Genomic DNA, 18,654 nt, shown 5'->3' on the forward strand with positions numbered 1-18,654 from the left:
CCCAAAACGGAACCGCACCGAATGGATGAACGAAAAGAAAGAAAATAAATCAATCTAGAAAGTTGGCCTAATCAAACTGTGTGACGGGAGGCGCCCATTTCGCGCTCAAGGATAACGATGATAGAAACCTAACGACCCAAACGTTTGCTAAACGGTTCAGTGGCAAAATTCGGTGCGCGCTAGCAGATGTGCCTCCGAGATGCTGCTTAAGATTAGATTCAATCGTTTAGATTTCTTTTGTTAAAAATCATAATGAAAAGAAATTTGTTTTGGTGTAATAGTTTTCGATTTTGGCGATCATTAAAGCGTCGTTAAATTTTGACGTCTCTGTTGAAACATGGAACGGATCTTTCTCATCTGACATCGAAGCCCAATCGAATTTTTTTGGTAAGCATTTCAATCAATTTGTATTAATCATTATTCATTGTACCGTTCCTGACCGGTGAAATATATTCCATCGAATGACCGGGATGTTCCCTCAAGCGAAACCTGCCAAGACATACTTTTCGAAGCTGGCGAGCGTCCAATCAATCATTTCGAGGCTTAATCACGTCGTCAAACATTGCATTGTCATCATCTTCCAATTCGGGTCGAATCCGAAACGGAGTTTTCTGAGCCCGAGAAGAAACCCAGAGCCAGAGTCGCAGAGTTTGCTTTTTTGTGATGATTCGTTCTCGGAACATCCCTTCAGGTCGGTATGCCTCTGGCAGAGTAAAGTAACCGGCTATCAACAGGAAGCAAATTTAATCAAGCACCTACAATTTTCGGATCCTATCAGTGTTCTTTTTTCATCTACTGCCTATCGGCGCAGCCATCCGTTATTGCGTCCATTTACTGTGAGCGGGAAGGTGGGAGAAATAACATCGAACCAAGCCAATGCATTACTTCGGCTTGGCTGACGCCGGCGGTGTCCGAAAAATTTGGGCTTTAATCAAACAAGTTGGTCAAGCGTGGCGAAGTTTTCACTGCCCATTCAGTGTACAGACTCTCGCACCCTTGGCGCTACGGAGGGAATCCTGATAATGTTGAGTAGTCATAATGTTGAGAACAATGGCTGAAATGTTAAAATAAGCTATTTTTAGTACCATAAAGACTTGAGTTTGATTTATTTATATTTATATCATCTACATTGAGCACAAATCAACTCCATTTGGTTGTAGGGATTAGAGTGTGGTTTCACCACAGCCAACGTAGACAAAAGAATATATCACGAATATAACAACTATCTAGCGGTGAGGACCTCATCATTATCATCATCATCATCGTAACCCGGTTCCTCTGGTGTTCTTAGCCGCAATAACTACAGACACGTAGTAAAATGTTCTGGCCGGTTCGCTCCGGTCCGGTGCCGAGTTTGCCGAGAAAATGGGCCCTTCGAGGAAACATGCAGACCGATAAAAAGCAATTAATCTTCCTGTGGGACTCCACTTCGATGAGTGCGGACTCTACCCGGGGACCGTCTTCTTCCGGCGAACGTCGACCGGGTCGAGAAGGTTCACCACCGCACTGGTAGACAGATGCCGGACATAACTCCCAGTGTTTGCTATATATTTGCCTCTCTGGGCTGCCGAGCTGTGGCCACTTCCATCAGCTTGCTTTTCTGTTCCAAAATATTTCAGAGTGTTACACAGAACTGTCCGAACGTGGCCCTGCCTGCATTTTGGATGTTGATCGAAAGTACTTAGTTGAGGTAAACTGAAATAAATTACCAAAGCATCGAGGCAGAAAGTGAGGTTTACAACTTATTCCCTTCGGTACGGATTCCAAGTGGCAAGGAATGATTGCTCTTGAACGATCATTTCGAGCATTTATAATGATACTTTTTCTACTCTGTTGACGATGACCATGCGTCTCCTTCAAATTCTCTGGTAAAATGGAGATGCAACATTCACCACAAAGAACACTGTTGCACCTTCATTATAAAAGTTTTTTCTTCCAATTGCTACAGTTCCAGTTCGTAGCTTGATTTTCTATTAACCTTACTTGGGACGTTATTCATTTCCGTGCTTTCAGCAAAATTATGCTCACTTCTTTCGCTAGCAAAAGGCAAACTGATTCGACAGCTAGAAATAGTCAGAAGCGCGCTGAAAGCAGAAACGGAAATCCGTAATTCGCTTTCACCGTTGAGCCAATCCATTTGCTAATTTAAAATCGAACATCGCTAGTTACGTCCGAAGAAAATCTGCCAGGGAAAGCGTGAGTACAAAAAAAAAGCTGAAACTCTTTTGCCATTTTACTTCCACTCCACTCAACGCAGCAGAAGCGCAACCAATTTTATTTCCGTTAACCGTAGAGCAGCATCTTCGCTTCGTCTGCAAAAAAAAACTTTCGTCTTTATATTATCCCCCGAACAATCGCGGAAGAACTATCTTCTGCCACTCGGCTGCTGCTGCGTTCAACTTGTGGAAATTATTATTACGACGATGGAAATAAGACGAGGTAATTTCCGGCTTCATTTTTATATTCTCTGGAATGTGCTTCACTTCCGTTGACAATTCGTGTCAACCCCCGGTGCGTCTGGTCTGACCCCCAGGAACAATTGCCCTGACCTTTTCTTCCGCAACAGTGATGTCGACATCCCGCGCGCGAACGGAAAATAAGTGGCGTGAGCGGAAATGGCACGAAATAGCTTCGTCTAGGGAAGTATGTGTGTGCCTGTATGTGCCAGCGTGGGTGCCCCATTACAGAAGTGAAAAGTCTGAGTGCAGTTACACAGCTGATAAAGTGCGACTGGCTGAATCGGAACCTTTCGACCTGATTGAAGGGTATTCAACGAATGAACGATGAATGTGTTTGTCGGAACCATCAAATGTTATTATTTAAACTTAAAAAAAAATTTATCGTTGGTGTAAAACGCACTGGAAAATTTTTTTGGGATGGCCAAAATGTATAGTTAAGATATTTAGAAACAACGACAGTGATATGTTAATGAAAGACTTGTTTTGAATTTGAAAGAGCTGAAAACAGACAAATCAGGACGCTTAAATCAGACATCTAAAACCAGGAACCAGATATCATGTATGGGAAAATTTAAAATTTGGGGGAATCATTAATAAAGCATTTGAAATCAGGAACCATATCTAAAGCATCAGAAATTAGAAATTTGGAATCAGGCTTCAGAAATCAAAATATAAAAAAAAAAAAACAAAGCAGAAATCGGATTTGTAAATCGAAAACTAGAAATCCTGGTGTAGTGATTAGAGAAGGAAAAAATGAAAAAATACATAGGGGAGGAGTACCAGTTATGGCAATACCTAAAAAATGTACCAGTTATGGCATGAACCAGTTATGGCCTATGGAGTTTAAATGGAGTATTGCCATAACTGGTACCATTGCGCTTATGCGATATAGCCATAACTGGTGCACTTGCCATAACTGGCTCACCTACCCTAATAAAATTCAGAAATCATGAAACGAAAATTTAATCCTATAAATCCAAAGAATCGAATCAAAAATATGAAATCAGAAATTACACAAATCAGCGATTAGAATAGTGGTATTTTCAAATATTAGAAACCACCAGCAAAAAATCATACCACTGAATTCAACAATCAGATATCTAAAAACATAGTTAAAGATAATAGTTTAGTCTTTTCGAAAAAACATACACCGCAAACAAAATGTATTGAAAATTGTCAAAAATCAAATAATTTTCTGAAAACCTCATCTCTGGAAATTTAGTTTTTAATGAAAACTGCAAAAAGTAAGCTGAACATTGATAGTTTCCTGACCAAATGAGACAAAAAGTCTAAATTTTCAAGTCTTTTGCTCACACGCTTTCGACATACTTTTCATTCATCACGCACTCGCCGGAGCACCAGCACGCAAAAACTTTTTTGTCTTGCTACTAAGCAACTCCACAAAAAAACGGGCAACCAATTTTATCGACCACTTTTGATTTGGCTGAAACTTTGCATAGATTTTTCTATAGGTAAAGATGCCATTTTGTGCTATTGGTTCATTTTTTTGGAAAACGACTCATTTTTGAGAAGCTATAGAAAAATGCTATTTTGGGAATGATGATTACAAATATTTTTGGTGCCAAAATGGTTTGTTTGATCGGTATGACGTCTTCCGCAAAGTTGTAGATGATAATTTTACCTTTCCGAAAAAATATACTCTCTAAAATAAAGTTATTTTTTATTTTTTTTAAAGTTAAAAGAAAAATTTAAAATTAATTATCTACAAAAGCTTTTTTTTTTTAAATCTAATTTTTTTTTCATAAAAACTAAAAAAGATTACCTAAACAATGAAACCGGTCTGATCATGGAGAGTTCACAAAAAAAGCTATGATTTTTTGAAAAATATTTAGAAATATTTTTAATTTCCAATAGAGCCTTCTATGGAGAAATAAACATATTTTTACAGTCAAAACGGTTTGATTGATTGGCATACTGTCTTCGGCAAAGCTGTAGATACATATTTTATCCTTCCATAAAAAATATACACCATGAAAAAAATAAATAAATTAAAAAAAAAAAAAAATTTCAAAATACTTTTTTTCTTTGATTTCCACGATCGGACCGGTTCCATTGATCAGGTAACCTATTCTCAGGGCTGAAATTCAGCTCAGTGCAGACAGAACCACACAAATTTGTACACAACACATTTGCCATCAAACCAAACCGTCTTCTCCCCATTCGCTCTTTTCCTCTTTCTTTCGCACAGAAAAAATGCGACTGAGTACACTATGTGCATTTGCCAAATTGTGCGACACCACACATTGTGTCTTACTTTGTGTGTTGCTTGGGGCAATGATTATCGGATTTAACAAACGAACGATTATAGCATTATTTTTTTTTTTTTTGGTTTTTGCACTTCATTTGACTTCCACTGAAATAATTTAGGAGCTAATTTTCAGTGCTGCTCAATGGGTTTTGTTTCAAAACTAAAAATGGTTTCTTCCCGGAGGTAGCCGCAATGTATCTCATACATGAAGAGTAGGATGGCAATAGAAATCGACTTTTCGAATTTCGTTCAGAAGTAGGGCTCAACAGTTTCGCCTTCTAAAAAAGTTCCCATACTTAACTTCAGCTTAATCTGACTTCGGGAACAAGAAAGCATTATTTTGTGACCAATGAAAAAAAATGCACCGGTAGTTCATAAATTTTTGAATATCAAAAATTTCTGATGCCAAATGTCTTAAAATGCATGAGAAATCTAGATCTGGTGTTATCCAAAAACAAAAAATAAAAAAAACCGATCGATTAAAGTTTCACTTTTCGACTGAACGAACTTCTAAATGTGACGAAGGACAATTTTTGTCCATACAAGTCATTACCACCCTATTGAACGGTATCAGTAGTGAATGCATGTAGCGATTGTATATGGATACCGAGACAGAAACATGTCTGGACGTGCGTAATATGTCCTAAGAAACACGTCCACGCCATTGAGAATCGTGTTTAAATGAGTTCTCAAAAATGTAGGGGAACTGCTCCATTATTCATCTCAGCCCATATATTCATCTCATACAACATGAAAACACAATTGAAAACAGGAAAAAACGCATAAAGTAGGTTTCTCAAAAACCCACTTAAAAGCTCTAAATTTGATATTATAGTTGAGCATCTGTACTCCAAAACGCATTTATTTCAATCATGTACTTCAGAAAACGAAATTCGTGCATTGCTCAATACGGCTACAACGGTACTCGTTCAGCAGCCAACCAAAGTTTTTGTCATCACTAGCGGGCCACTTTTTATTTTAATCACTAAACAAAATCACTCACCACACTAGGAATACTTAAATCTTCAAAATGTTCACCTCAAATTTCCAAAATCAAGCTTTAAATAGCAGAAATATATGAGATGATTTGTTGCAAATTTGAAACTTCACCTGTATGTTTCTGTTAATACGAAAAAATTATACTGACAATGTTAAATTATTCCGACATAATTGACATAAATCGACAGCACTGCAGTGGTTACCTAGGTTACCAATTTTGCACGTAAACAACTACAGTGGATACCTAGGTAACCTACTACGACGGCCTGCGGCTGCGTTGATTCGTGATAATGTGATTCGTTCATTATTAAAGTGTGATGAATATGGGAGCGTCGTGAGATGAATAATTGAGCAGTGATTCAAGTTTTGCGATGGATATGGAAGCGTATTGAAAAATGGTTTGTTTTACAAATATCAGGATGAATTTAACTAATTTTACTAAATATACAATGCTGAGCCATTCTATAAGAGCACACATTATGTAGTTTTTGTAAAAAAAATATCAGATCATTCGAATGTTTTGGTGTCACATCCTACTTTTTTTCTACGATGTATATTTTTACTGTTTACAGCTGATTTTTTATAATTATTATATTTTTTTACAACTTATTATTGTTATTTTTAACGTTTTTTTTCAGAAAAAAACTTTTCTTACGCTGTATATTTTTCTGGAACGCAAAAAAAAATTGTCTACAACATTGCTCTAGACATCACATAAATCAAACAAACTTTTTTGGCTCTGATGAAAAAGTGATATTCCTGAAAATTGTCACTACCATTTTATTTCTCCATGATTTGACAACTATCAATGTTTATCAAACCTTTTGTAGTTTCCATACCAAAAAAAAACTTTTCAAAAATTTTAGAGAAAAAATGTCATCATTGAATTATGTAGGGGTTTCGAGGGAGAAGGAGGGTTTCCAAATTTCTTACGAAAGCCTACATATGGGTAGAAGGAGATTTTGAAAAAATATTTCGTAATATTGGAAAATTTGGAGCATAAACAAAAACTTACTTACTTAAGTTAAATTGTTTGAATTATTTCTCACTGAGATCTTAACAGCTGAGCCTTGGAAAAAGGGGAGTTCACCCTGACTGAATGATTACGAACTTTACTTTGTATACTTAATTTTCAGTTTTATTAATTTTAATTGGTTAACTTTTTAGGTTTATATTTTTTACGAATACGCCATTTGTGAAAAGGAAGAGGGATAATGCAAAATCTTATTAAGTCTTACCATGGGGGGAGGGGGGGTCGAAAGTTTCGAAAAAAGTCCTATCGTAATTTGTGGATGACGCCTAACTTGTTCAAATTTTTGCCTTTCTCCTAGAAAGGTATAGCAATCACTTGCAAAACCGAAGATGTAAAAGTGCTCCAAAGGGCCGAATGGCGATTTTCATGAAGTAAATTGAAAATGAACGGTCTACACACACTGACTTTATGTAAATCGGTCCAGCCATCTCTGATAAACATGAGTGAGATTAAATAGTCTTCAGAACACGTTTTTTTCCATAACTTTTGAACCACATGTCCATACTTTTTTTTTTTTCATTGGTCAGAAATGTGAAACTTCTACCGCTTCGAGACACGAGGCACGAACTCTGATAGGAAAGACCCAGTTAATCTTTGAGAAGTGCATGGCCAGGGATTGGTAATGCTCTTTTCTCCGATTGGAGAAAACAACAATCAAGTCTGTTGCTAGATTGATTTTATTAAACAAATTATATCTTAACCTTATCAACTTTAACCCCGGAGAGAACCAATATTCTTTTCCGATAATTACAAAGAAGGGAAAACTTTTTCTGTCATTGCCTACTTATTTTGCTGCACTGCGGACGTCGTTGTTTCTCTTACGGGAAACAAGGTGTCTAGTTTCAGCACTTTAAACCAGCAAAGAATGTCGGGAAATGTACTATTTTAGATGATGTAATGGAAGGTTTCATCGTAACTTTGTTTGTCTGTGAGAATGGAATTTTGTATCTATACTATACTATCATACTATCTATAAGTGGCTGTTGCACAATTCAGCTGGAGTTTTGCATTGAGACTGTTTTTCGCGGAGACGATACATTTGAGACCTATCGCTAAACGAAATTCGAAAAGTATTGGCACCATAATATTTATGTTATGCGTTAAACAAATATTCGAATGTTGTTCTCAAATTGTCCATTGACTGGATCAACGGTTTATTTGAAAAGTACGTTGCGTTGCACGGTAAGCGAAATCGCTAATGATAGCAGGAAAACACCTGATCTTTTACGGACTCATATCCCTACTACAACGCAACCCGTATTCACTGTTTCTTTAATGCCGTTTTGCTACGTAAAAGCCATTGCTACTCTCGTTCAACCTGCCGCTCTCCTCCATATTCTTATAATTTATATTTTTTATAATTTTTGTCATGATTGCCTTTTTTGTCATATGAGCCGTTGCGGAACAGAGTGGTCTATGTGCTATCGAGCAAATTTTTCAGGAGAAGCAATTTTCGAAAAATCTCTGGATAAAATTCTGTTCAACGGATTCTTTCTAACAAAATGTTCTAATATAAAGGTTATGAAGTAGTTTAACATGGGAATACATAAAATTGACAGGATATGGGTAATGTCCACGGTCCATACATTTTTTTAAAGTTATATGGGCAGTTGTCCACGGAGGGGATTGGGGGGGGGGGTCAAAATCGTTCAATCGTGGTATTAAATCATTTTGGGCAGTTTTACAGGAACCGAAAAAATTAGGTTTCACTTACTTGATTAGTTCATTAGTTGTACAAAATATCTTGTTCCATTTGTATAGAAGCTTTCCCTACCAGAAGATAAGGGGTGTTGGGCCTGCATGAACATATCAATTGCTCCTTGAACCTCCACCTGCCTAATGTAGCTCTATTTGCTTGATAAGTTCTTGAGTTATGCAGAAATTTGTGTTTCATTTGTGTGTACTCCTCTTTGCCAGAGAAGAGTAAGGTGTCAAACTTCCACAAAAATAATGTTTGCTTCCAAAGACCTCCACACGCTAAATTTTGTTCCATTTGCTTGATTAGTTCTTGATTTTTGCAGGAATTTGTGTTTCATTTGTATGAGAGACCTACCTTCCAGAGAAGGGAGGGGTGTCGAACTGTCACAGAAATAATGTTTGCTTCCAAAAACATCCACACGCTAAATTTTCTTCCATTTGCTTGTTTAGTTCTGGAGTTATGTGCGAATTCCTGTTTCATTCATATGAGAACCCTCCCTTCCAGAGGAAGGAGGGGTGTGAAACTACCACATAAATATTTTTTGCTCTCAGAAACCTCAACTTTCCAAATTTGTTTAAATTGCTCGATTAGTTCTTGAATTGTGCAGAAATTATTGTTTCATTTGTATGGGACCCTCTCTTCCAGAGTAGGAAGGGGAGCCAATCAATTAAAGAAATATTTCTTGCTCTCAAATTTCCACATGGCAAATTTGATTTCATTTGCTTAATTAGTTCTTGAGTTGTGCAGACATTTTTGTTTCATTTGTATGCAAATTTTCACGTCGATCGGTTCAGTGGGTTTTAAATCTGTATGGATCAGACAGATAAACAGGACTGCATTTTTTCATAATACTTCGGGATGTAAACTGTTTTTCATGTCAACACATTGAAATTATCAAATTTAAAATCACCGCAAAATGGCAATTTTATATTTTAAATTCAAACACAAATATCTCTATAAATCGAGAACTAACCAAGCAATTGGAACCAAATTTCACATGTGGATGTTTTAAAAGGCAAGAAATATTTTTATGGTAGTATGAGACCCCTCCTTGCTCTAAAAGGAAGGGGTCCCATATCAACGAAACACGGATATTTGTATAACTCGAGAGCTAATCAAGCAAATGGAACCATAACTAGCGTGTGGTGGTTAACGGGAGCAACAAATGTTTCTATGGTAGATAGACATCTCTCCCTTCTTTAGAAGGGAGGGCCCCCATACAAATAAAAACAAATTTCTTCATAACTCGAGAACTAATCAATTAAATGTAACCAAATTGCGAACGTTGAGGTTTCTGGAGGCAAGAAATGTTTCTATGATGATATGACACACCACCCACTCTGGAATGGGGAGGAGGGGTCCATACAAATAAATTGAGGACTAATCAAATTAATTGAGCATGTGGAGGTTTATGGGAGCGGAAAATATTCCAATGATAGTTCGATACCCCTCCCTCCTCTAAAAAGAAGGGGTTTTACAAAAAAAAACACACACAAATTTTTGCATAACTCGAGAACCAATCAAGCAAACGGAACTAAATTTGATATGTGAAGATTGGAGAGGCAAGAAATGTTTTTATGATGATTTGACAACTTTTCCTCCTCTGAAAGGGAAGGCCCCGTGCAAATGAAATACAAATTTCTACACAATTCATGAACTGATCAAGCAAATTAAACCAAATTTTGAGAGTGAGGTTTTTGGAGTAAAAGAAACGTTTCTATGTCGGTTTGACATTCCTCTTGGCTTAAGGTGGGGGAGGGGGTCCCACACATATGAAACATATTCCAACCAATTTTTTTCCGGAAAACCGTGAATGACCGGATACCACCCAATATTGATATTTCTGAAATCAGAATAATGTCCAGAGGTCAGAAATTGACGCCGCATGCCCTTTTGAAATCTAGAATGAACAGCCAAAAATGACCCAATAGCATCCAATATCGGTCGTTTTTTATTCGGGATGATGCAGTGGAACCAAAAATTAATTTGCCATTTGTAGTCTTTTCAGGGCCACCAAATTATTTTCATTCATTTCGTTAGTTTTCGATAGAAGCTTTTGGCATAAACATTTTGATACAAAGCAGTCTAACATAATAATCCAAGTAACAATCAAAATGCTTCAAAGACTTAGGATTGTTTTATTTTCGTTTTATGTTAACTTACATCGAAGTCTTTGTTCATATTTTGGTTTTATTTGATAGCCATAAAATATGATCCGCAAGTATTCTTTACAGCCATCCTACGCCAACCGTCATATGCATGATGTTGTATGATGGTCGCTTTGATGGCCAATTGAAACTAAAAACCTGCTGACTATAATTGTGGCTAAAAATAAAACTTGAGGGTCGTAACTTAGGCAGATGAATACCATGATAGGCTAATTTGGTTAAATGTATGCCACGTTTTGATCAAATTAAGAGAATCAGTTATGATGAAGGATTTTGAGGGTTTATCCGAAAACAACATCTTGCCTTGAATGAAAATAATGCAAAATTATAAAATTCAATCCTAAATCAGCATTTTTCTTAACAATATAACCGATACCACAGGGTAGCTTTGAAAATCGAATGATAGATTGAACTATACATTTAACTTAATATGACAAATCATGGCATATATTCGATCATCACCAGACAAATCATGGCATTTATTCGTGACCGGTATCACCATAATTATTTCACGGCATGTGTTTTTACATGCACGAAAACGATTTAAATGACAATAATAATCAATCATTATAGAGAGAAAACTCACACTTTTTTGTTTTCACGGCACTGTCGGAATATAATGTTGTCATTGAAAAATGAAGCCAAGATAAAATTTATTGCTTTACACTCAATTTGGAGAACATATCTCAGTCCATTCCGTCCCGAACGCTCGACGAAAACGGACGCATTAGGTGATTGTCTCGCTATAAAGTCGCTACTGTGTGAAGAAGAAAAGAAGCATTGCTCACTCGGTCGTGTTTCAAAGAGTGCGAAGTGCGGTGTAAAGACAAACTGATAATCCGAAGGTCATCCTGCTATTGTGCTATAGCCGTGCCGCTGCGAAGCTGCCCGTTCCAGCACCGAAAGACTCGGTGATTGTGCTATTGAAGACAACAAAGAAGAAGAGGTACGTGATTCTTTGCCACTGTTCTGTTGCGCTAGTTTGAGCGCAATGGATGTGGATCCCTTAGCCCCCGATCCCCCGTCTCCAAACCCACCCGACCCTGTCCCTCCTGTTCACCCCCCCCCCCCCTTCTGTCCCTGCTTTAGTCAATCCTCGTCCCAGGCTCTACCCAGACGGATCAACGGGTCCACTGGTTCTCTACATGAGGCCCAAACCAGGAGGAAAATCACTGAGCACGTTACAAATCGCGAAAGATCTGACGTCACGATACAAGGCCGTGACCGAAATCGCAAAAGTCAGACCAAACAAGCTCCGTGTCGTGGTCAATGATCTGGATCAGGCCAACGATATAGCTCGCTCTGAGCTCTTTACACGCGAGTATCGCGTGTATGTACCTGCACGAGACGTCGAGATCGACGGTGTAATAACCGATTCGAGTCTGACTGTTGAGTGTATTCTGTGAAGCGGCGTCGGCTGCTTCAAAAAATCCACTACCGAGGCGAAAGTATTTGATGTTATGCAATTACGGTCCATGTCGCTCGTCTCCGGTAAAAAAGTATACACTCCGTCAGACTCGTTTCGCGTTACGTTTGCCGGATCTGCACTCCCTAGCCACGTTTCTATCAACCAGGTTCGTCTGCCTGTGCGTTTGTATGTGCCCCGTGTTATGAATTGCACCAATTGCAAGCAGTTAGGCCATACAGCTGCCTACTGCTGCAATAAGGCACGGTGTGGCAAGTGTGGGGAGACTCATGCGGAAGATTCTTGCAGTGTAAACGCTGAAAAGTGTATTCACTGCGGGGAAAATCTGCATGAGCTTTCCGCATGCCCGGTGTACATGCAACGCAGAGATAAATTAAACGGTCTCTTAAGGAGCGCTCAAAGCGTTCTTACGCTGAGATTCTTAAGAAGACCGTGACCACTTCTACCATAACATCGAACCCCTTTGATCTGTTGTCTTCAGATGAAACCGACTCTGACGAACCACTAGAGGGAACTTCTTTTGCATGTCTTGGGGAGACTAGAAAGAGGAAAAATCTTTCCTCTCCTAAGCTTCCCAGGAAAGGACCTAAGGTTTCTCAAGATGGAATGAATAATACGAACAAATATAAAAGTGCTGCGAAAAAGCCGAAGCAAACTCCTCCTGGGCTTGCAAATTTAAAGTCCCAGAAGGAGTTCCCAGCACTTCCTGGAACATCTAAAAACCCAGTTGTTCCATTTGCACTCCCAGATAATCAAATAAACTCTGGATTGGTGAATTTTTCTAACATCGTGGACTGGATTTTTGAAAACTTCAATATACCTGATTCAATTAAAAATTTCCTCACAGTACTTCTCCCAACAGTTAGATCATTTTTGAAGCAGTTGACTGCCCAATGGCCCCTCTTTGCAGCGATTGTATCCTTCGATGCCTAATTCATCTGCGTATATGAAGGATCCTATCTCTTTTTTTCAGTGGAATTGTAAAAGTATTCTACCAAAAATTGATTCACTTAAAGTTTTGATAAATAAAAACAAATGCGATGCATTTTCCCTTTGTGAAACTTGGCTTACTTCAAATATTGATCTTAACTTCCATGATTTTAATATTATTCGCCTTGATCGAGACACCCCATATGGAGGAGTACTTTTAGGGATTAAAAAGTGCTATTCTTTCTATCGTATTAACCTCCCCTCGATTCCAGGCATCGAAGTTGTCGCATGTCAAATGACAATACAAGGTAAAGAGCTTTGTATTGCCTCAATATATATTCCTCCCAGAGCACAGGTTGGGCAACGGCTGCTCTTTGATTTAATAGAACTTCTTCCCTCGCCATGTTTGATTTTGGAAGACTTCAACTCTCATGGCGTGGCTTGGGGTTCCCCTTACAATGATAACCGCTCCTCTTTAATCTATAACCTTTGCGATGACTTCGACATGACTATTTTGAACAACGGTGAAATGACACGTATCCCGAAACCTCCAGCGCGCCCAAGCGCTTTGGATCTATCCTTATGTTCGACGTCGCTACGGTTGGATTGCACATGGAAGGTAATCCTCGATCCTCACGGTAGCGACCATTTGCCTATTCTTATTTCAATTAATAACGGGTCAACTCGCATGCGACCAATTGACATTCCGTATGACCTCACACGGAATGTCGATTGGAAGTTATACGAGGAAATGATTTCAAAAGCGGTCGAGTCGATTCAACATCACCCACCACTTGAAGAATACAACCTCCTCGCGGGCTTAATCCTCGACGCCGCGTTGCAAGCCCAAACGAAGAAATATCCCGGCGTAACGATCAAAGAGCGGCCTCCAACTCCGTGGTGGGACAAAGAGTGCTCCGATGTCTACACGCAAAAATCCGACGCGTTTTTGGCCTTCGGGGATACAAACGATGCCGACGACTTTAAACGTTATTCGGAGCTTGATACCAAGTTTAAAAGCTTGACTTTTCCAATTAGCTACATGGGTCTTCCCCAGGGCTCATGTTTAAGCCCCCTTCTTTATAATTTTTATGTAAATGACATCGACGAATGTCTGGCAAATTCATGCACGATAAGACAACTTGCCGACGACAGCGTGGTCTCTGTTACAGGAGCCAAAGCTGCCGATTTGCAAGGACCATTGCAAGATACCTTGGACAATTTGTCTGCTTGGGCTCTACAGCAAGGTATCGAATTCTCTCCGGAGAAGACTGAGATAGTAGTTTTTTCTAGGAAGCATGAACCTGCTCAGCTCCAAGCACAATTAATGGGTAAAACGATCTCTCAGGTTTTATACAATAACCGGATCATGGTGGGGAGCCCACCCAGGAGACCTTATAAGGCTTTACCAAACAACGATATTGTCTGTTATTGAGTACGGGTGTTTCTGCTTCCGCTCCGCAGCAAACACACATTTGATCAAACTGGATCGAATACAATATCGTTGTTTGCGTATCGCCTTAGGTTGCATGCAATCGACCCATACGATGAGTTTGGAGGTCTTAGCCGGAGTTCTACCGTTGAAAAACCGCTTCTGGAGCCTGTCTTCTCGTATTCTTATCAAATGTGAGGTCATGAACCGTCCTGTGATTGGAAATTTTGAAAGGTTAATCGAACTCAATTCTCAAACCCCTTCTATGACATTGTATTTCATTCACATGTCCCAAAATATTAACCCTTCTTTGAATATTCCAAATCGTGTCAACTTATCAAATACTTCTGATTCTACTGTGTTTTTCGATACATCCATGATAGAAGAAACTCGTGGAATCCCGGATCATTTACGCGTGCAGCAGATCCCTAAAATTTTTTCCAATAAATATCGAAACATCAACTGCAACAATATGTTCTACACTGACGGATCACTTCTCGACGGGTCCACTGGCTTCGGTGTCTTCAATAACAATTTAACCGTCCCCCATAAGCTCGATAATCCTGCTTCTGTTTACGTCGCAGAATTAGCTGCTATTCAGTACACCCTAGGGATTATCGAAAAAATGCCCACGGACCATTATTTCATCTTTGCGGACAGTCTCAGTTCTATTGAGGCTCTCCGATCGATGAAAGATGTTAAGCACTCTCCGTATTTCCTGGGGCAAATACGGGAACATCTAAGTGCTTTATCCGAAAAGTCGTTTCAGATTACCTTAGCGTGGGTCCCTTCTCACTGCTCGATACCGGGCAATGAGAAAGCGGACTCTTTGGCTAAGGTGGGCGCATCAAACGGTGAAATTTATGAAATACCAATTGCTTTTAATGAATTGTTCGCATTTGTACGTCAGAATACGATCATCAGTTGGCAAAATTCTTGGACCAGAGGGGAACTGGGAAGGTGGTTACATTCCATTATACCCAAGGTATCGACGAATCCGTGTTTCAAGGGGTTGGATGTAGGTCGAGATTTCATTTGCGTGATGTCTCGGCTTATGTCCAATCACTATAGATTTGATGCGCATCTCCGTCGTATTGGGCTCGGGGAAAGTGGTATCTATGCCTGTGGTGAAGGTTATCACGACATAGAGCACGATGTTTGGTCATGCCCTGTACACCGTGACGCCAGGTCTAAATCAATAACTTCCCTCCGGGCCGAGGGTAGAGAACCAGCTGTCCCTGTTCGTGATGTCTTGGCGAGTCGCGACCTACCCTACATGTCCCTTATATACATTTTCCTGAAATCCATCCATGCCCAAGTCTAGTCCCCCCACATTCAACAAAACGGCAAGAACACGTCGTAGACCTCGATTTTGGAACCAGCAATTGAACCCCACACTTGGCTCAGCGGCACACACCATATGGCAACTTGAACACCAGCGAACAACAACAACGAACCAAAACCAGCAACTAGACCCCGCACAATACCCTCAGAACCCGAGGATTACAAGCCCCTGTCCCAGCTCATGACATCGTGGCTTAGCAGAACAAATCCATACATGCTGCATATTCATTCGATGATCATCAGACGACCATTCAACTACAAAACACTGATTGAATAATACATGCTAGTTTTAAAATAGACTTAATTTCAGCTCGTAGTCGGCAGCGAGGATAAAAAATTTGCTTATAGATTTTAAGTCATCCGATATAATTGGCGCCGTTAAACATTGAATTGTATTTGTGCCGTGTCAAATAAATGATTTGTGAAGAAAAAAAAAACATATCTCAGTTAAAATCTCGGGGTCATTCTAAGGTAAGCAAATCGGCCTGTTGAAATCAGATGGTCCTGTGATGGAGCGCATCTGAAAATTTTATGACTGCAATCAACCTGGGCCAATTAGCCATGACAGATGTATATAGCTGTTTTGTAATAGGTTGTTATAGCCGCGTGGCCGGCATTGAAGGTTTTATGTTTTGGTTAAAAACTTAGATATAACCTATTTTGTTACTTGGGATAATAAAGCTTATAATTCAAAGAATTATTGAAAATGAGAAGTTTGTTTCGAACTAACAATTTGAGACCACTCTCGAATGTAAAAATGCATTTAATGTAACAAACAGCCTTATGTAGTTCAAACTTGCGATCGTGGCTTTGCTCTTTCCGGTCATTTAATTTTGTTGTTGATATAGAGAAACAATCAGAAAAGTCTCTTTTAGATAGTCTTACAAGGTATATCCCCTTAGAAAAAAAATATTTATTTTCTTTTTATATTTAAGCTATTTGATTTAGCTACTTCAGCATCCGACCACCGAAATTTCCTCGAAACAATTATCGAGATTTTATTGCTTAATATCGACGAAAGAGAAACTGGCGGCGAAAAACGAAGATGCCGACGACATGAAAAATATCTTTCATAATGAAATTCGATTCGAAATTAACTTATTGTATAAATAAAATCAGTAGATTGTAATAATAATCACCTAGATGTATTTATCCAACTATACAACAAAACATGCTTCGAAACCTGAAGCAGACAAATATCAGGACGGAAATGTTCTCATGCCGATAAAACCAATAATTTGAAACGATTTGCCTTTTGAGTTCGAACGTACCCAATACCCGATTTGTCCTGCATTTACAAGCTACAAATAAATCGAAAGGTAAACCTTTGAATGTATGTGAAATCAATTTAGAAAATTTATAATAATAATATTTGAAAAAATGGGCAGGAAGAAGTTTGCCGGGTCAGCTAGTATGCGTATTTTCATGAACTGAGGATTTAGCATCCTCTGTATCTTAAACTTTAACACGGTTTCGATACAATTTTTTCCGGAGTAAAACATCACACTTAATGTCACTTGTTTTGGAATTGGACTCTGGATTTCTGGGTTTCGATTTCAAATTGTACAATTAGGATCCAAATATAAATATAAATATAAATCCAAATACGTATCCGAAACCAACCTGAAGCTAAGATTCAAGTCAATCAATTCACAGCTGAGTTTTAATTTAGATTTCCCAAACATGATTTGGTATCAAATCAAAATCTATATTACAAATCCGGTTTCGAATGGGTCCGGTATATGATTTCAAATTTGGACCCTAATCTAGATTTCTATCTCGATTCCAATGAATTCATACTTCGAATTGAGATTCAACTTTAAATTTCCAAAAAAAAATCTCAATCATAAACTGAATTCCTCCCTATCAAGCGTAATGTATGACAAATGTGCAATCTCTGATAAGGTTAGTTACAAATCCAAATTTGTATCCGAACCGAAATTTCAATTTAAAACTAAATCTCAAAAATGTGAATTGGAATTGAGAAAAAAAATCTCTTTACAGGTACCTATAAATCCTAGTTCGCTTCGAAATCCAAGTCTACTACAAATGCAAATGCAATTCCGTACCAAAATTTGAACGTATCACTTAACCTAGTTTTCATCCGTAGATAAGACAAGAGCTGAAGCATTTAATCAAACCAAAATTCTAGTTCGAGACTAACCACATCTGAATGCAGATTTAAAACTTTTTATGCCAATTTTTTATTGAAATTAAAATCCCAATCCCATTCTAACTCCATGTTCAAACCTGTATCTAGTCCCAGGCTCTTGAGTTTGGCTACTCTGTTGTTTTCACGGTATCAAAGATCCGAAAATAAAAAAAAATCGGAAAGGATTCAGCAATCAGAAACGCGTCCGTGTCATGTAATGTGGGCGCTGATATTTTTCATGCTTGAATCTCGCACGAAACTCCAACATTCCGGTTTCAACCTACATGTTTGAGTTAAAATCGAAAGGTTAGTTTTATTTTCTGACCTATTTGTCTAGATAGGTGTAGTAAATTACATGCGATTACACAAACCTTAAAAAATCGGTGAGCACAAATTTCAATCCCGAAGATTATATTTCAACCCAATAGCTGAGGTGATTCTCATCTTATCTGGGTGCAAAGTCATTATCGTAATCATCATCATCATCATCATCATCAATTATGCCAAACGAACCGCAGCACAGCAATTGGAATCTCCAAAGGGATCCCTTTTTTTCGCAAAATTCCCTTGTAAGTAGAAGCGAGAGTGTAGGGCCAGAAATACCTGTCACCTTCGCATATTGGCACACACCGGAGGAACGCGCAAGTGGCATTCGAGCGCAAAATGAGACTTTATTTGCTTTTTTGTTTGTTTTCGTCGAACCCGTGTCAGTGCAGGTGGCGTCGTCATCGCCTCCTCGTTAT

General features: G+C 38.6%; 1 protein-coding gene across 2 annotated transcripts in view; it reads left to right on the top strand.

Annotated features, from left to right (window-relative positions):
* Nucleotides 1-18,654, top strand: part of LOC129720674 (beta-1-syntrophin) — a 507,412-nt gene that overhangs the window by 393,871 nt on the left and 94,887 nt on the right. The window lies entirely within an intron of this gene.

The sequence above is a fragment of the Wyeomyia smithii genome, chromosome 2 (genome assembly GCF_029784165.1).
Source record: "Wyeomyia smithii strain HCP4-BCI-WySm-NY-G18 chromosome 2, ASM2978416v1, whole genome shotgun sequence".
NCBI classification, from domain to species: domain Eukaryota; kingdom Metazoa; phylum Arthropoda; class Insecta; order Diptera; family Culicidae; genus Wyeomyia; species Wyeomyia smithii.